Source organism: Tupaia chinensis, unplaced genomic scaffold, assembly GCF_000334495.1.
Source record: "Tupaia chinensis unplaced genomic scaffold, TupChi_1.0 Scaffold146687_1, whole genome shotgun sequence".
In the NCBI taxonomy this organism is placed as follows: domain Eukaryota; kingdom Metazoa; phylum Chordata; class Mammalia; order Scandentia; family Tupaiidae; genus Tupaia; species Tupaia belangeri.
This window is the reverse complement of record NW_006206544.1, coordinates 136,423-154,572: the sequence shown is the minus strand read 5'-3', so window position 1 is coordinate 154,572 and position 18,150 is coordinate 136,423.

Below are 18,150 nucleotides of genomic sequence, written 5' to 3'. Positions count from 1 at the left end.
GAAATGAAAGGTACAGATGTTAAGGCAGACTCAGGAGGATCAATTCTAAGGTAATTTAGGGGAAGGAAATGACAGACGCTCTCAACCTCCAGCATAGTAAATTGTTTCTTGATTCCATCTTAATGAAAATATTGTGCATTCTCTTTTCTCTTCTGCAATATAGTCAATGGATTTTCTTGCCCTCTTTTTTTTTGCTTTCACTTTTTGCATAGATTTGGTATTTTTGTTTTTAATAAAAGTGAAGGTGTTTCTGAGAATTTCTATTGCAACAGCAGGGCTTGAACTTCAGGTCAGCTGAAAGGAAGAGTGTGTGCTGTTTCCATGGAAACCACAGCAGTATAATGTCAGGTACTAAGAGACATCAAGAATGAAGGATAAAATCCCTGCATCATTTTAATAAACACGTCCTACTTACCATTATTTAACCACAGTCTGCGTACAGATGCTCTATCCTTTAATAGCCACTCTTCATAAATTTCTTTCGACCACATCTAACCTTTGTAAGTTGGACCTGATTATGCTCCTAAGTAAATAAAGATGAAAAGGATGCCCTTCATTAAAGTATTATAAATGTCGCATTATTCTAGAAACTCATATTACACACACATATTTTAATAAGAAAATATAAAGGAGATTCATCAATAACAGTTAACTTAAACCCACAGAGACAAATAAACTAGGAATCAGGGCTTCCATTTTTCCCTTAGTTCCTCTTATGCCTTAAGCCCCATTCTGGGTTATTTGCAGCAGAAAAAAAGAGTTTTTACTCTAACCCCCGAGTACTGATGCCTCTGTCCTTAAGTGTATATTTCAGCAGCCTAGCAATAACACTACTCCAAGCCTCCCAGTAGCAGAAGCAGCAGGGGATGTAGTCAATTGCTCATCAGCTCAGTCTCCAGCGAATTGGTGAGTCACTCCCAGAGTAAAGGTTGTGAAGTAAAGGCCTGTCAACACTTCGTGGTACCTTCTTTACCTTCACTCTTAACCCTCCCCCTAGCCAGAGCTCCCTTCTCAATGGTCCCCTTCTGGTCTTTCCTTTTATATCTATTAGTAATCAACAGGGAAGGGCAAAAGAAGAGGAACAGGGATGGTGAGTGAGAGGTAGAAAGGAGGAAAGAGAGGAAGGAGGAAGAAAGGGAGACTGAGTAGCACCAAATAGTATCGTCAAACAACTTGAGATTCAGGCATCAAGATTCCATGGCGTCAGGACCAGCAGTTGGCATAATGGCTATGTCGCTGGACTCCCATATAGTCCATTGCAGTTCGAGTCCCAGACCCAGTAGCTTAAACTCACGTCGGGCACATGTGTGTGTGTGTGCCCAAGATCCTGAGAGGAGAAGGGATTACAGCATGGCCATCCCTCCCAGGGAGTGATTTCTCACTTTCTGTGTCTCTCTGGTGAGCTCATGTGCCCTATAGCAACAACCTCTCCAAAAAAAAAAAAAAGATTCCATGGCATTAAGAACTCGAAAAGAAACACTGGCTGCGAGGAATGAGTTGTGTTAGTAACTATACAAAATCCTTTTGTCCCCCAGTCTCCATTTTAGGAAAATGGTGACAAATCCCAATAACTAAAACATCAGGCCAGTGAATAGAACTCAGACAGCAAAAAAGGGAGACTGAGTAGCACCAAATAGTATCGTCAAACAACTTGAGATTCAGGCATCAAGATTCCATGGCGTCAGGACCAGCAGTTGGCATAATGGCTATGTCGCTGGACTCCCATATAGTCCATTGCAGTTCGAGTCCCAGACCCAGTAGCTTAAACTCACGTCGGGCACATGTGTGTGTGTGTGCCCAAGATCCTGAGAGGAGAAGGGATTACAGCATGGCCATCCCTCCCAGGGAGTGATTTCTCACTTTCTGTGTCTCTCTGGTGAGCTCATGTGCCCTATAGCAACAACCTCTCCAAAAAAAAAAAAAAGATTCCATGGCATTAAGAACTCGAAAAGAAACACTGGCTGCGAGGAATGAGTTGTGTTAGTAACTATACAAAATCCTTTTGTCCCCCCAGTCTCCATTTTAGGAAAATGGTGACAAATCCCAATAACTAAAACATCAGGGCCAGTGAATAGAACTCAGACAGCAAAGTCTCAGAGAAATTTTACACACTGAGAAGAAAAGCTTTTCCTTCCTCCAGCACTTGATAATTGGAATAGATGGGATAGACTCCACTTAATGTCCCTAATATCACAAAGCCATCCAGGTCTAGAGACCATGATCAGAGGGCCGATAGCCTCTTGATGGTCAGTGAGCCACAGAAGCGTGCTGGTGTGCCAGAGGGAGCAGCTGCATGGTAGCCAATGGGACAATATTCGTCTCTCTGTGTGTATGAGCTCTCCCAGGGGTGCCTGAACCAGAAAAGAAGGGAGAATGGAGCCAAGAGCCAGCAAGCTGTGATTAAAAAATTCCATGGCTATCAAAACATTCATGGAAAAATAGAATTAAAGTACTATCTTGGTGCCAAAAATAATTTTGAAATTCACACATAATTTTTTTATAAGATGCATTTTCTATGAATTTTTTGAAGACCCCACAATAAGCCAAAGACTAGAGTTTTGGCCCTTTTATTTAGTGTACCCTTCTGCCATAATCCAGAAGAACTGGTAAGTCTATTACTACGTCAGCACTAATTCCAAGGAAACCAAAACCAAAAAACAGATGAACAGTCCTACCCTAAGGAGGTAATAGTCAATATGCTAGAAGGAAAACTGCTTGCCTGGTTCACTCAACACATTCACGTGCAGCACTAAATTAAAACAAAATTGTTCTAATTTTGAGTTTCTATGTGGCATAACAATACCCAAAAGACAAAGCCCTATCTAAGTCAAAAACTCAGAAAATGACCTGAAATTTTGTAAAATTATGTTACAACTGTTAAAAACAATTAATCTACATTTACTATAATCTGATTTTGGATACAATTTTTTTTTAGAGGTTTTTGCTATAGGGCACATGCACTCACCAGAAAGACAGAGAGACAGAGAGACAGAAAGCAAGAAATCACCTTCTGGGGGGATGGCCACACCACAATCCCTTCTCCTCCATTCTCTTCTCAGGATCTTGGGCAAGCATGCACATGCGCCCGGTGTGAGTTTAAGCCACCGGGCCCGGGACTCAAACTGCAATCGACTCCATGGAAGTCCAGTGACATAGACATTACGCCAACTGCTGGTCCCTGTACACAATTTTTATGTGCAGATATTAAGTACATTTTTGAACTTGTCTCTTTAGTGACTCTTGCATAGTGACACCACTAATATCAATCAATTTAGACATCAATAATTTGATCTTCTCATCTTTAACAGTGTCTTATAGTTTGAAATACACAATATTATAGTAGTTTTCCTCCCTACCATACATGGACAGTACTCCTATGAAGCATAATAAGAGTGGCACTCATCATGCCTTGACTAGAGAAAGAGAAAAGGTAATACTCCAGGAGGCATAGAGCCAGTTAGTTAACCATAATAATATGTTTTTTAAATGCCAAGACTTCATTAAGTTTGAATATTTCAGTGGGAAATTTGACTGATATTCCCAAATCTGATTTGCCTCAGACCAAATAGTATGGATTCAAGTGTAGGCTTTATTTGCTCCAGTAAAGTTCTATGAGGAAAAATAATTCAATCCTGTTATCACAACCCCAGAGAATCTTCAATAAATCAGTATGAGAGAAAGAGAATAAACAGGAATGGGGAGGGGTAATTTTTGACAAGATATCAAGTCTCCCCTCCTACCTCAGCCTTCTGGGTAGGTAGGACGGCTGTGTGACCCTGTGTCCAGCCTCTTTAGGTTAGCCAGGAACTAAATCCAGGCCTCCCATGCAGCCTCAACCACCCTCCAGCAATGTCCTTCTGCTCATACCACTGCAGCTAGGCCTTAAATATTTTAAGTGAAGCTGGATGAGACAGATGTCCAGTCCCCACTGAGTCTCAGGGAATTGGAAGGTTAAGAGAAGTACCATCTGTACCATAGTCCTGAAGCTATTCATAGAGTTCAATCTTGGAGATAATTGGAGAGCATTTCGTCCAGGTGTAGCCAATCTTGCCTAGGGACATGTCAGGTTGACCTCTAAAATTTAAAATGAATAAATGAAGCTGTTTGAGTTTGCTATAGCATTTAAGAGTCCTGCTCTGCCCACATTATTCATTCTACTACATTTGAGGCCTTGAAATTATTCATTTAATTTGTAAGAAAACCAGGACACTGGACCCCGGGCCCCCTCTATGCTTTGTCCAAGATCATTGAATGATGGAATTAACAAAGCATATGTTTGGTGAGATGAGAATGGAGATGGGTAAAAACAGGGCTCTCTCAAACTGCCCCTAGTCTGCAGAAGATGTGAGCCAGTTGGAGTTGGGCAGGGAGGTCACAGCCAAGGACAGAAATGCTCTTGTTCCTTCTTTTTCTCTACCATTCTTTTTCCAAGGCTCCCAAAGCCAATCCACACTCCACTCAATGCTAAATTTTATGCATATCCAGACCAGCCTGTCACATCAGAAGTCCCCCAGACAGTCTGCTGGTCATTTTTTTCCAAAAGCATATTTTCAATTGCATAGTATCCACTCTCCTCTGAACCCTTGTTTCTTATTAGTATCAATGAAGGTCTAGTATCATCTTATTTTTAGCCATGGTAGTTATATTTGTTTTTACAAATCAGCTTTTTTTTTTCCAATATAGGCGATATTCTGGATCAAAGATCATTCTATAGGTTTTCCAAACTAAAAATTGGGGTAAAATAAAAAACTAGATTAAAAGAGATTTTATAAGTACAACCTTAACAGAATTTGCACTTCTGACCTTGGAAATATGAATCCAAAATTTGGCCTCTTATCAGACTATTTTTTCTTATCCTCCATAGGCCTGTCTATGTACTGAAATCAGTTCTCCGATTGCTCTTTCAGAGGGTTCTCCAAGGTCAACAAAACCTGAGATTACAAATAAAAAATTAATTTAAGAAATCAAATAACAAGTACTGCTGAGGTCAGGACAGAGACTTCCTTTGGTGGCCAGATCTATATACAGGGCAAATGCCATGCAAAGCAGCCTCCATTTACAGTGAATTCAATTGTGTGTGTGGGTGTGTGGGTGTGTGTGTGTGGGTGTGTTTGTGAGAGAGACAGACAGACAGATATAGGGACAGAAACAGAGAGAAATGATTAGATTGAAAGAGAGGGACATCTATCTCTATGTACCTGAAACATCATGCTGTCAATAATGCGCTTTTTAGAATAAAATAACATCAGCAAGTCTGTAAGAGCAGAAAGAATGGACTTGCTCATACTGGAGAATGGAAAATCAGGATGTGATCGATTTTTATTTCCAGTTTAATAGTATAAAGGCAGTATCGTGTTGGGTGGTGACTAGGTTGTGTCACCTCTGAATCAGCTTTCCTTCAAAAGGAACTCCTTCATTTTCACTGCTGAGATATATTTTATTAGGAAAAACAATTCCAGGGACTGGCAGGTGGCATGGTGGTTAAAGGTGCTGGATCTCCACATGGTCGACTGTTGTTCGAGTCTTGGAACTGGCAGTTTTCATGCGCTCTCTCTCGCACGCGCGCTCTCTCGCTCTGTCCCTCTTGGGTCATATTTAAATAAATAAAGTAAAATAATTATTTTTAGAAAAAGAAAAAGCAATTCCAAAATTAAAAGTGAAGATTAGATCACACTGGAAAGGTGTCTTTCAATGATCTGTTTATAATAACATGTATGATAATATCTTTAACTGGACTTATGTGTATTCAAGCTTGGAAAATTCATTTTACATGTTGAAATGATATGCAGTTATTGAAGATATAAAAACAAATAAACAATTAAAAACAAATCACTGCTAATGGCACAGTGGCCCTTCTCTGCAATGGCTCCCACTACTGAAGATTCACATTTCTTAAACCACGGCCCACCTCCCCACCACTTAGTTTCAGTTAAAGATACGTTCTTATTCTTGTTACATATCATTTATCAATTAGAACAAAAATGACAAGGGAGTCTTATATTTCTTCTTAATAAATAATTATTTTATTTAACTTCATTCATTCGTTTTATTTGACCAGAGAGGGCAGGCAGAAGAGAGAGAGAGAGCAAGTGAGAAAGCAAGCCACCAGGTCTGAGACCCAAACCACGGTCAGCCATACGGGAGTCAAGCACCCTTAACCACTACACCACCTGTTGACCTCAAGTCTTAACACTTCTTAAATCGGTTTAGGGCTTCCCTTATTAACATGTTTTTCATTTTCTTTAATGAATGCATTGCTTAAAGATCCTGTCAGTACAGAACTGAAACCCTAAAGTAAAATTATTCTTAAGAGTCTTTTTAAATAATGAGTCACAACTAGAAAAAAAAAAGCCTACAAAAGAGGTGTGAGGAAAGGATGGGTAGAAACAACTAGGACAGGGAATTTTAGCGTAGAGGCTTTGGCATTAATTGCACTGCCTTCATTCAGATTCTAGTTCTTCCACACACCAACTTCCTTTGGGAGAAGAACTCATTCTGTAGGTTTGTTCATTTATTAGAAAAGACAGTTGGTAATAAAAACCATTATGAGTTTTAAGTCTATAACAAAGAGGGTGTGATTCCCCACCAATCTCTTCTCCAGACAATATCTCTTCCCTTAGCAGCTCTACATTTACTCATTTAATTTCCTGCATGAGACAGTCAGTCAGTCACCTCCAGCAAGGTCCTTATGCCACGATTCATCCCCAGCCTCAGCCAGCCCAGATCAGATGCATGGCGAGGGAGGCCCTGGGATGCAAACCTGGAACCTTCTCATGTGTATCCAACTTTACTTCAGTGCTTTGTCATTCTTTCCCCTCCTGGGTATTTACATATTGGTACTACCCAAATTTCAGCCTAAGCCCTTCTCTTCCCCTCTACGCAGACTCCGCATGTAAAGATGACAACCATAGTGCATCTTTACTTTGGCCAGCCACTATCTCACCAAATTTCTCTGTGACATTAATCCTCCTGCCACTGGAAGACTATTCTAACCATTCTCTTATTACATACAGATAACAGAAAACCCCGGACTAAAAACCACTGAAATTGGAAAACCCAGACATATCTGTAATTGCCATGTGCAATTACTGTCTACAGTTCAATGCTCCAAGCTTCGAGTTGCAGCTTCTCATTTCTCTTGGCTTACACCTCTCACAATTTGAAAGCAAGAAGTGGCCAAGGTCAGTTGTTTCTTCCCTCACTTGATGCCCCTACTCTTTCAATGCCCTCTTACTAACCAGGATTTGTTAGGTGATAAAGAAGCATGCAGAAAGTAGAGCGTTCTCAATTTGACTGGTGTGTGTTGGGATGTAATGCAGGAGCTCCCCAGATAGGAAGTCATCAACTTCCCACAGAAACCTGAAACTTAACATATCTCAAACCAAACTCCTCACCTTGTCTGACAACATGTGAGCTTCTAAACAGCTCTTTATTTCTGCATTGTGCCACCATCTACTGGTTGAGCAAGATACTGTTGTCTCCTCCCTCCCGCTCACCACATACTAGCATGTTAGTCACCACATACTATTCAAAGTACTTCCAGCCTCTTCATAGGTTCCCTTTTCTCTAGTCTCTTGTCCACAGCCCTGTTCAGACTTCTGTTACTTCTTCTCTAGGTTGGTTACTTTCATGCATTCAGAGCTGTTCATCCATCACTTTCCATACAACCATAAAGCAATCTCTCTTTTTATTTTAATATTCTTTTTTATAACATAATCCTTCACAATGTCATACCAGTTGTGCTATGCTCAAAATATTAAAAAAAAAAAAAAAGAAAAAGCTTCCAGATACATTTATTTGACTTCTAAGACTCCTCACTTTACATTCCTACTTAGTTTCCAACCGTGTTTCTCTCATTGTTGAGAGATTTTTGCAGGAAATCTCCTAATAATCAAATTTCCTCAATCTTGAAGAGTTGTTCAGGCCTCTGTGTCTTTGCACATGCTTTCCTTCTGCTTAACATGCTCTTCCCTTGCTTATTTACCTTGAAAACTTTTATCTTCTCCAAAAAAGAACTCTCTCACTTCCTCATCAAACTGCACTTTTGCATCTTCTTCACTCATATAGTACTTTCTTCACACCTCTATGATAGAAACTAATTAGATCTTACAATCTTCTGTTTATATATTTCTTCTCCATTAGAGGGGAAGGTTCTTGATGTGGGGAACAACAAAATTCAAGAAAACTTGACAAATAATCAATTAACTGAACAATTAGATATGAAGGAAGCAGAGAGAATCCACAAGTTTAGAATATTGAATGTTCTTTAAATATGGCTTTTGTCTCAAGACAAATAAGACTATTCAATCTTGAGTTCTTTTTGAAAAAAATACATTTTGCAACTCAATTTCTAATCAAACAATTTATTTTTAAAATGCTTTTACTTGTGTTCTGTAGATTGGAGAGTGAAGTATTCCATTTTATCCCCCTCTAACTTTGAGGAAAGAGAAGGAGAAATTGTACATACCACTCTCTAAAACATGGACTAACTTTAACTCTGGAGGAGAGAGACTGTATTTTTTTCACTCTATACTCCAAGCCAAATTCCTAGAGTTCATTGGAGAGACCTCTCTTTTTTTGTTTGTTTTTGGTAGAGGTTTTTGCCTTAGGGTGTGTGTGCTCACTGGAGAGAGAGAGACAGAGACAGAGATCGTGAGAGGGAAAGTAAGAAATCACCCCCCGACTCCTAGGTGTGGGATGGCCACTCTGCAATCCCTTCTCCTCCATTTTACTTCTGTGATCTTAAGCATACACACACATGCACCCAGTGTCAGTTTGAAGTCACCAGGTCCAGGACTTGAACCACAGTTGACCATGTGGGAGTCCAACAACTTAATCACTACATCACTACGTCATCTGCTGGTCCCAAGACCTTTTTTTAAAAAATATATATATATATAAATGTAAACATATCATTTGTTCCTTAGAATAAGTACTTTCTTCACACCTCTATGATAGAAACTAATTAAATCTTACAATCTTCTGTTTATATATTTCTTCTCCATTAGAGGGGAAGGTTCTTGATGTGGGGAACAACAAAATTCATGTGGGACTCCATGTGGGAGTCCAACAACTTAATCACTACATCACTACGTCATCTGCTGGTCCCAAGACCTTTTTTTAAAAATATATATATATATAAATGTAAACATATCATTTGTTCCTTAGAATAAACTCATAAATAGGGAACCAGCAGTTAGTGTAATGGCTATCTTGCTGGACTCCCATGTAGTCGACCATGGTTCACATCCCGGACCTGGTGGCTTAAAACTCATGCCGGGCGCATGTGCGTGCGTGCCCAAGATCCCGAGAGAAGAATGGAGGAGAAGGGATTGTGGCATGACCATCCCCCCTTGGGGGTGATTTCTCGCTTTCTGTCTCTCTATCTCTCTCTGTCTGGCGAGTGCACGTGCCCTATAGCGAAAAAAACTCTCAAAAAAATAATAAAAAAAGAATAAGCTCATAAATATATTTTCAGACTTGTACTCCAAGATACATGTAGGATAAGACCGCAGAATTAGTGAAAGAAAATGAAAGTTTATTTATGAAAGAAACAGGTCTCAAGATAAAAAAAAAATGCATTTATTGGAAGCATAGACAAGAATAGAACAGTTACAAACAGGTATTGCTCCCAAAGATATCTTTCAACAGTGAAGGCAGAGGAAGATGAGAGGAATAGAAATGATAGGAGGGGAGAAAGTCTCCGATATTCATATTTACACTGGCATATGCAAAACAGGGATGGAAAAGGATGCTATTGTAGGTACCAGAGGCTATCCCCAGTCATTATGATACTTTTGCCTTTTGGATTGTCCCATGTTTTGTAGAATCATAGTCCCACTGATTTCCTGTGCTCCATTGTATCCGTCTATACACATTAAACCCTCCAGCATGTGGCACTCAAGAGGTTCACATGGTGGACAAAGTAGCCTTTGTTCTTCCCATGAGGGCATCCCAGCGTATCTCAGCCAATGTTCTACACTCTGCTCACGTGAATGACAACTGCAGGATTTCCCAATGCCCAGCAAGGAAAAGAGTATCATCAAATATTCCAGCCTCTCCCAGTTCTCCTTCCATTCAGTGTCTCTATCGCTCAATAAATGGCCTCGTTTTTTACAGAAGTATGACAAACAAAACAATAGCATCATTTTACAGCAGCACTAAAGCGCATTTTAAAAATGCATTTCATTGCAAATCCACTCTAATTTAAGCTTTTTGGAGTCTTTATTCTCCTTCTCTCCAGAAGCAGCCTCTGTTTCCGAGCGCCACCAAGAGAGCTGAGGCATGTGCCTAGCATCTGCCAGGGACAAGATGCTGCCTCCCAAGTCTTTAGCGATTCACAGGTTGTAAATGTGCTTGATTGTGGCTGTGCATTTGCACCAGGAATCCGTAAATGCGCACTTACCACTTTCAAACGGTTAGCTGTTAGCATCATTCCATTTCTCATATGGTCTCAAAGACCAACATCACATTTTTTACCATATCACTTATGATCGGTACAATTCAGAATTTTTCCTAGTGCTTCCTTTTAGCTAGACTGGAAGAAGTAAACACCGTTTTGCTTACTTTTACTTTACCCGAGATCAATCTCGAATAAATCCTTCAGTTACAAATGGGTGTTTTCAGACTATTTTAAATTACCGTGAAACACTTCTCACCTAATGGACATATTTACTTTACAGAACATGCAGTTTTATATCGATTTTGTATGTGATTTGGTCAAGCTGACAGCTATGAGCAAAATGCTACATAGGAGTTGCTTATGGTTATCCTTCTGACTAAATACCTACTACACACAGCCTGAAGAATCATAAGAATAGAGCTCTCACTGCCAGTTTCTGTTTTTAAAATATCTCAGGGCAGTAGGACAAGGTGACCTAATCAGAAGGTCATTTGAATAGATTTTATAGTGCAAGGCGCAGCTAATGTCTGGCCGACATTCCAACCCCAACCCGGAGATCTTTTTTTAATCTGTGATTAATGGATTTGACATCCATTTTCCCACTGCTTTTGCTAAACATCTAGTTCAGAATTTATTGTTAAATACCACTGAGATCATAGGAAGTAAACTCTTATGACTGTGAAAATATTGTGCCAGAGGCCAGAGTTTCTCCAAAGAGTTCTGGATCATACTAGGAAGAATAAAACGGTTTATGGTCTCGGTCCACTGAATATCACAATTTCTCCAATGTGAGGAAGCTTTCTGAAAGGAAACTGGATTGCATGAGTGAGTAACCCATAGTTACGATGGCAAACCCTAGTTGGGTGATGAGATTTAAAATACATTTTAAGAGAGTGGCAGAACAAGGAGGGAATGAGATGGGGGAAGCAGATATCCCTTTACTTTCATGAATGATTGACTTTCCATTTGCTCTGCTTCTGTACAACATTCCAGTCATCAGAAACTAAGACGAGAGTATGAAGCTCAACGTGTGCTCTCATTTCCCTGACACGAGTGATCTGAATTTTGTCGTATAAGCAGTTATATTCCTCCAGTTTATTTACCTCTACCAACTTATAATATCAGAGCCTTAGAAAATTTTCTACTTCTTCCAATTATTAGTTTGTTTTTTTTTAAGGTGCATAGACTAAGCAACCGCCAAGTAGATCTCTGAAGATGATGTTAAACTATTTTGGCCTAAAACAGTCATTGTACTCCCACACTTGGATTCCTACGGATAAGCCAGAACAGTACATGTTAGGCTGTTTTTCTGGGCTGGTTGCTAGGTTACAGCCAATCATAGCATCTAGGCTTGTCATCAAGCAGAGTCAAACACAGGCATCCACCTTTTAAATCGTGTTAATGCAGACAAACTTCAGAGTGTAACCAATGATTTCTCTACCTCATTCCCTCAGGGATTTTGTACACTTTTCCTTTTACTGCGCACGTCACTTTCCTGTTCTGCCGACTTAAATACCGCGTTGACCATGAGGCTAGCCAGAGTTGTCTGGAAGTTTGGGGACGACTGCCCAATTTAAATTATGTTAACATTTGCCCAGGAAAACTCTTCTATTTAATCGGTTCATTTTTCTTTTAATGAGGACATATGGTATAGCAATCAAGAATGGGTCTTCATGGTTAAACTTTGTAGTGTGAAACTCTGTTCTCCAGGGCCTTGGGCAAACTATTTTACCTAATCTCAGATTCCCCTTGCATATGCCTGGGATCACAACAACACATTCCTCATAAGTTCATGGAAATAATAAGAGCAGCCTCCAAAAAGACAGTAACTCACAAATAAAATCTCAGCAAATATTAGCTATTATTTTCATTGGAAAGCTGAAACAGTTCATCATTTTTGTAAAATGAATAAAAACTTTCCTGCTTGTAGGCTACATTAGACCAAAATCTGATTTGCTAAATCTGTCCCTTAATACAAATAATGAATAACTGTGTGATAGGCATATAAAAATAAATTCCTGATGAGCTGAGAAAAATTGCAACCCTCCCATCCACGGTAAAAGCAAAGTGACAATTTCAACATTTGTGTGCATTTGCTATGCTTTTTAAAGTGGAGTAGGTGTCCTAGGTGAAAACTAAACACTGGTTAACCATTACAGCAAGAAAGAACAATGAGCTAATACACAAAGCTGAATTCAGGTGATTGTTGGATTATAAAGGGAAATCAACTGTAACTCAATTAAACCACCACACGTGAGTTACAGGTGTCTCTCCATGAACGTGTTGACTGAATCTGTTCTAGGAAATGAAATGTAGACTTTAAGTGATTTTGACACAATATACGTATTTTTGTTTCCTTGGCTATTTTAATGCTTCTGTGAAAACAGAACATCTTACTTGAAGTGCATAAAGGATTAGTTTCCAAATTAGACATGTAAGCACAACGTGCATTCATTCATTGTTCCTTATTCCTGCCTTTTGCAAAACTAGCCCTTTGACCTGGCTCTGGCTATGGCATACATAACATGAATACTACATTAGTCCTTGCTTCTGTCCTAGGCTGAGGGAGTCCAGAGTAGGCACCATTAGCAATTCCTAATGGAGGCTCTAATTCCTACTTAGAAGCAAACAGTAAGAAATGAAATCTATTCCATCTAGAAACATACAGTGGCAATGCTATTTCACAAGGGATGCTGTTTAAACAGTTAACTATGAGTGAACTCTTCCTGTTCTTTGATTGGGAAGCATTTCAGACCGTAATTACTGTGTTCTGTGAGTCTGTGACAGATCGGCCCTTTTTTACAGGCTTCTTGCCAGGATAAAACAGACTTCCTCCCCCCCCCCCTTAAGATGACTACATTTAATTAGCGCTAGAGTAATTAACTCTTTGTGGGTCTGATCTCATCTATCACTAAATTTTGCTTCTAACTGGAATTCGTTGCTTCTGTTGCAGATAATTCTTAAAGAAGTTGTAATAATTCTTAAAGTAAAAACAATTCAGAACAAAAACAATGATGTGTATCAAAAATAAGCTTTTAAGATTTTTTGAAGCATAATAACACAACTGTAAAACTTTTTCAAAAGGTGGGGATACTTGATGATAGCTCAGCAGTAAAAGACAATGCTCTGCCGGCGTGATCCACATGGGAGGTGCTGAGCAGCTAGAGACCTCCCTCACATGTGTATGCCCATGGTCTGGGGTGGGTAGAAGCTGGGGCTGGATCGTGTTTGTCAGGACCTTGTTGAAGGTGCTCTCTATGTGTCTGTTGTTCATGGAAAAAATAAGCGCACTTTAAAAAAAACAAAATTCTACAGGAACAGTTCTATGTCAACAATAGGAACAGAGAGTGGGACCAGAAGATAGTGTAATGTTACCTCACTGGACTCCCACATAGTCGACGACAGTTCGAGTCCTGGACTTGGTGACTTAAAACTCATGTTGGGTGTGTGCGTGCCCAAGATCCTGAGAGGAGTAAGGAGGAGAAGGGATAGCGGCGTGGCCATTCCCCCACCCAGGGGGGGTGATTTCTCTCACCTTCTGTCTCTCTGACTCTCTCTGTCTCTCTGGGGCACACACATCCAATAGCAAAAATCTCTCTAAAACAAAAACAAAAACAAACAAAAGAATAAAAATAGAAACAGAGAGAGGGGTAATTCAGGGAGGGGCTTTAGAGCCAGAGTTTTCCCAGCCAGTTACAGGACCACAAAGAGTTCACCTGACTGCTCCAAGTTTCTGCTTGCTCCTGTGCACAGTAAGATTAGTCACAGAGTTACTGTCTGGTATACATCAGGTGCTCACTAACTGTGAGCCAATTTTTCCTATCCTCCCATCTTCAGTCATAAAACAGGGTACTCTGCATTTTAATTCTTTCTATTGTAGTACGTGACAGAATGGCTGTCAGTCTTTGACGAGCTTTCAAACCAGTAGTACCCCACTGCCTTCTGCTCCTCAGAGAGTGTCCTTTTGGGTGACACTGTCTGTTCCTAGATCTAAGAAGAAGAGATGACAGAACTGACTTAAAACAGGAAGGCTGGGATATGAAAGGTTATACTGAATGATACTGAATGCTAGGAGATGCAGAGAAAAAGGATTCATTCTTCATTAGCGAAACCCAAATAAAAATTGATCACATTAGGCTCACCATGACAAGGAATAATTCAATCAGTGTCTTCTTTTAAGATAAAATGCAAAGTTTCTTTCTAAAAGTAATTTAGAAAAAGGTGAGAAAAAAATTCTTCTAGTTAAAGATGCTTCTATTGCTGCCTCTCTTTAACATTTTTTTAGAAAAGTGGTTTTATAAGCTTTGTAAAAATGATACATGCTCATTGTAAGAGAAGTAAAAGTCAAGCAATTTTTAAAAAGAAAAAAAGCAGTGAAAAAGTTAAAAAAAAAAAAAATCACCAGAAACCTACATCCCCAAATAGCCTTGATTAATATCTAAAGACTGTTTTAGGTATCTCCCTACTATTTGCAGTTGTCATTTTGGATTAATTGAGTAAGAAGTAAAAATGGGGGATGGTATAGTGGCACAGTAGTAAATTGTGATGCTCTGGGAAGATGACCTATAAGGGAAGGTTCCAGGTTCACATCCAGAGACTTCCCTGAGTACACTAGGCACACATGTACCCATGACCTGGAGCTGGCTGGGGCTGAGGGTGTATTACAGTGTTGTGACACTTCTGGGGTGCTGTCTTTCTGTCTGTCTCTTGCTCTTTTCTTTGGCTCCTGAAAAAAATAAAACTTTTTTTAAAAAGTAAAAATAAAATAAATTCAATTGTTCAATTTTAGATATTTCTTCAGCATAAGCAATGTTAATTTTTAAAAATATTTTTAAGATTAGTTAAAAGTGTTATGAAAAATGTTGGAGTTGAGGGTATTTTTTTTATTTTTAGAGAGATATTTTTGCTATGTGGTGCATGCACTTACCAGAGAGACACAGAGATAGAAAGTGAGAAATCATTCCCTACAGGGGATGGCCATGCCACAATCCCTTCTCCACTCTCCTCTCAGGATCTTGGGCACACACGCACATGCACCAGGCATGAGTTTGAAGCCACTGGGTCCAGGACTCAAACCTCAGTCAACTATGTGGGAAATAACTGTAAAATATTTCTGAAGTCAGAAGTACTATTAGAATCAGATGTAAAGCCAACAAAATGTGAAACACAAGGGGTGTTCAATGTACGATAGATACATACACTAACCAAAGAATGCTAACATACTGAAACTTTTTAAAATTTATTTATTTTTTTTAATTTACATTTTTTTAATACATTCCATCACATTATTTAGCTTACAAAGTGATCATTTCAATATGTGAACATTTCTCCCCAGTCTGGTTGATCAAAATATAACAAAACTACCTCCCAGTATCAACAATGCTATCTCCATATCCCTCCTCCAAATGTTTTTCCCCAGGCCCCACTTCTCCACACACACCACATCTGGCATTCACACCCATCTCTTGTGTTTGTACATCCTTTAACCCATCAGTTTCAGTTATAGAGTGCAGACACTCGATATATATTAAGTGGGGACATATAATGTCTCTCCTTCATAGCTTGGCTTGCTTCACTCAGCAGTAAATCTTCCATATTCTTCTACTTTCTTTCAAAAGCCAGGGTTTTGTTGTTTTTTTTTTTTAATGGCTGAATAGTATTCAATAGAGTATATGTGCCACAGTTTTTCAATCCATTCATCCATATGGGGGCATTTGGGTTGGTTCCATGTCTTAGCAATCATGAAAAGTGTTGCAATAAACATCTATGTGCAAGCACTTTTCCAATGAAGAATTCTTCTGTTCTTTGGGCATACTGAAACTCTTATCAAACACAATGGATTTTAAAGTAAGAAGCATAAATAAGGGTAAAGAGGGTCTTTTGACATGTTAAAGAGATCAATACACAAGAAAAGGAAAATTATAAAGTTGTATGGACTTGATAACAGTCTCAAAAAATCTAAACAGGAGCTAACAAAACTAAAAGAACTGGGTAAATTCATGATCATAGTAGGAAATTTAAACACACCTGTTTCAGTATCTAATTAATCAGCAGATATTGAAACATCCTAAAGATTTAGAATATATAAACAACATAATTAACAAACTATTTAACATGCATAGAACTATCACAACTACAGAATGCACACTATTTTAATACAAGATTAACAATATGCTTGGCTATAACACATATCTCAATACATTTCAAAAGACCGAAATAAAAAAGAATGCAATCTGACTGCAGTAGAATGAACCTAAAAATTTCTGAAATATTTGGAATTTAAGTGATATACTTTTAAATGGCCCATGGGTAAAAGAAGTCAAAGAAAATTAGAACAATTTTTGAGTGAAACAAAAATATCAAAACTTGCATATTGTAGCAAAAAGTACTGTGTATAGGGATACATTTTGACTTTTTAAATGTATATGTGTATACGTAATACATACAAGACAGACCAAAATGTTAAATGATTTAAGACCTCCCAATTAAATTTGAAAATTAAGTAAGTGAAAAGAAACTAGAAGGAAGGAAATATAATAATAAAGATAACTTGCCTGACTGACTCAGAACTCAGGGAGACACCTAACAGTTTATTGTTTTAAAATGTTACAAAGGATTCCGATGACAAAATGAATAGGGCAAGAAATGTGGGAAGGAAGGACCCTGCCCTGCAGTCATTCTGCCCCCACCACAACTCTGAAAGCTCATGAACCTATCCTTTTGAATATATATGGCAGATTCATTAGATAGACATCAGATTATATTACTGGTCATTGTTGATCAACTTCTTGATCACCTTAATCTTCAGTCTCTCTTTTATCCCCTCTAATCCTGCCTTGGTCTTTCCAGTGACTAACTCCCATCTTGAAGCTACCAGCCATTAGTGAATTCATTAGCATTCAAAAAGACACATCACTTTGGAGATTCCAAGTATTTTCAGAGTATGCCAGAACATGGGGACAAAGAATAAATATATTTTACAATGCTGAGACTTAACTAGACATTTTCACACACACACACACACACACACACACACAGAAGATGTACAAATGACCTATGGGTATGTGAAAAAGTGCTCAGCTTTACTAATCACTGAGGAAATGAAAACCAAATCACAATGAGGTATCACCTCACACCTGTCAGAATGACTAGTATCAAAATAAAGAAAGATAACAAGCAAGGGGTACCCTTATGTACTGTTGGTGAGAATGTACGTTGGTACAGCTGATATGGAAGGATCCTGAATTCATGAATAATTCAGGGATGATAGCCACCTGAAGTTTTTACCCTCAGGCAAACTTACTGCTTCTCCCAAGAGCTACAGGGTAAACTGAAATCCTTGAATGCATTAGTACCTTGAATGGATTAGTGTCCTGAATAGATTAGACTTCCTGCTTCTCTGGTCCCTCCCTTTGACACTTCAGAAGGCAGGTTCTGAATCTATTCTTCACTCAGAGATCTCCCATTCCCCATCCAGAGACTTCCCCTTTCCCAATTCTCCCATAAAAGACCATGTCCAACCCCCAATTGGGAAATTTTCAGTCTGGGAAATTCCTATTTTTTTCTTCAACAGAAAGGGAGACTGAGGACCCATCTTTTTACAGGATCTCTGCTTGGTTTCAAGAGTAGTTCTTAAATTTTCTTACCATAAAGCGGTGGTGCTTCTAGCAACCACCATTCCATGTTAACTAATTTGAGCATAATAATCATTTTACAATGTATACCTATATACGACATCATGGTATATG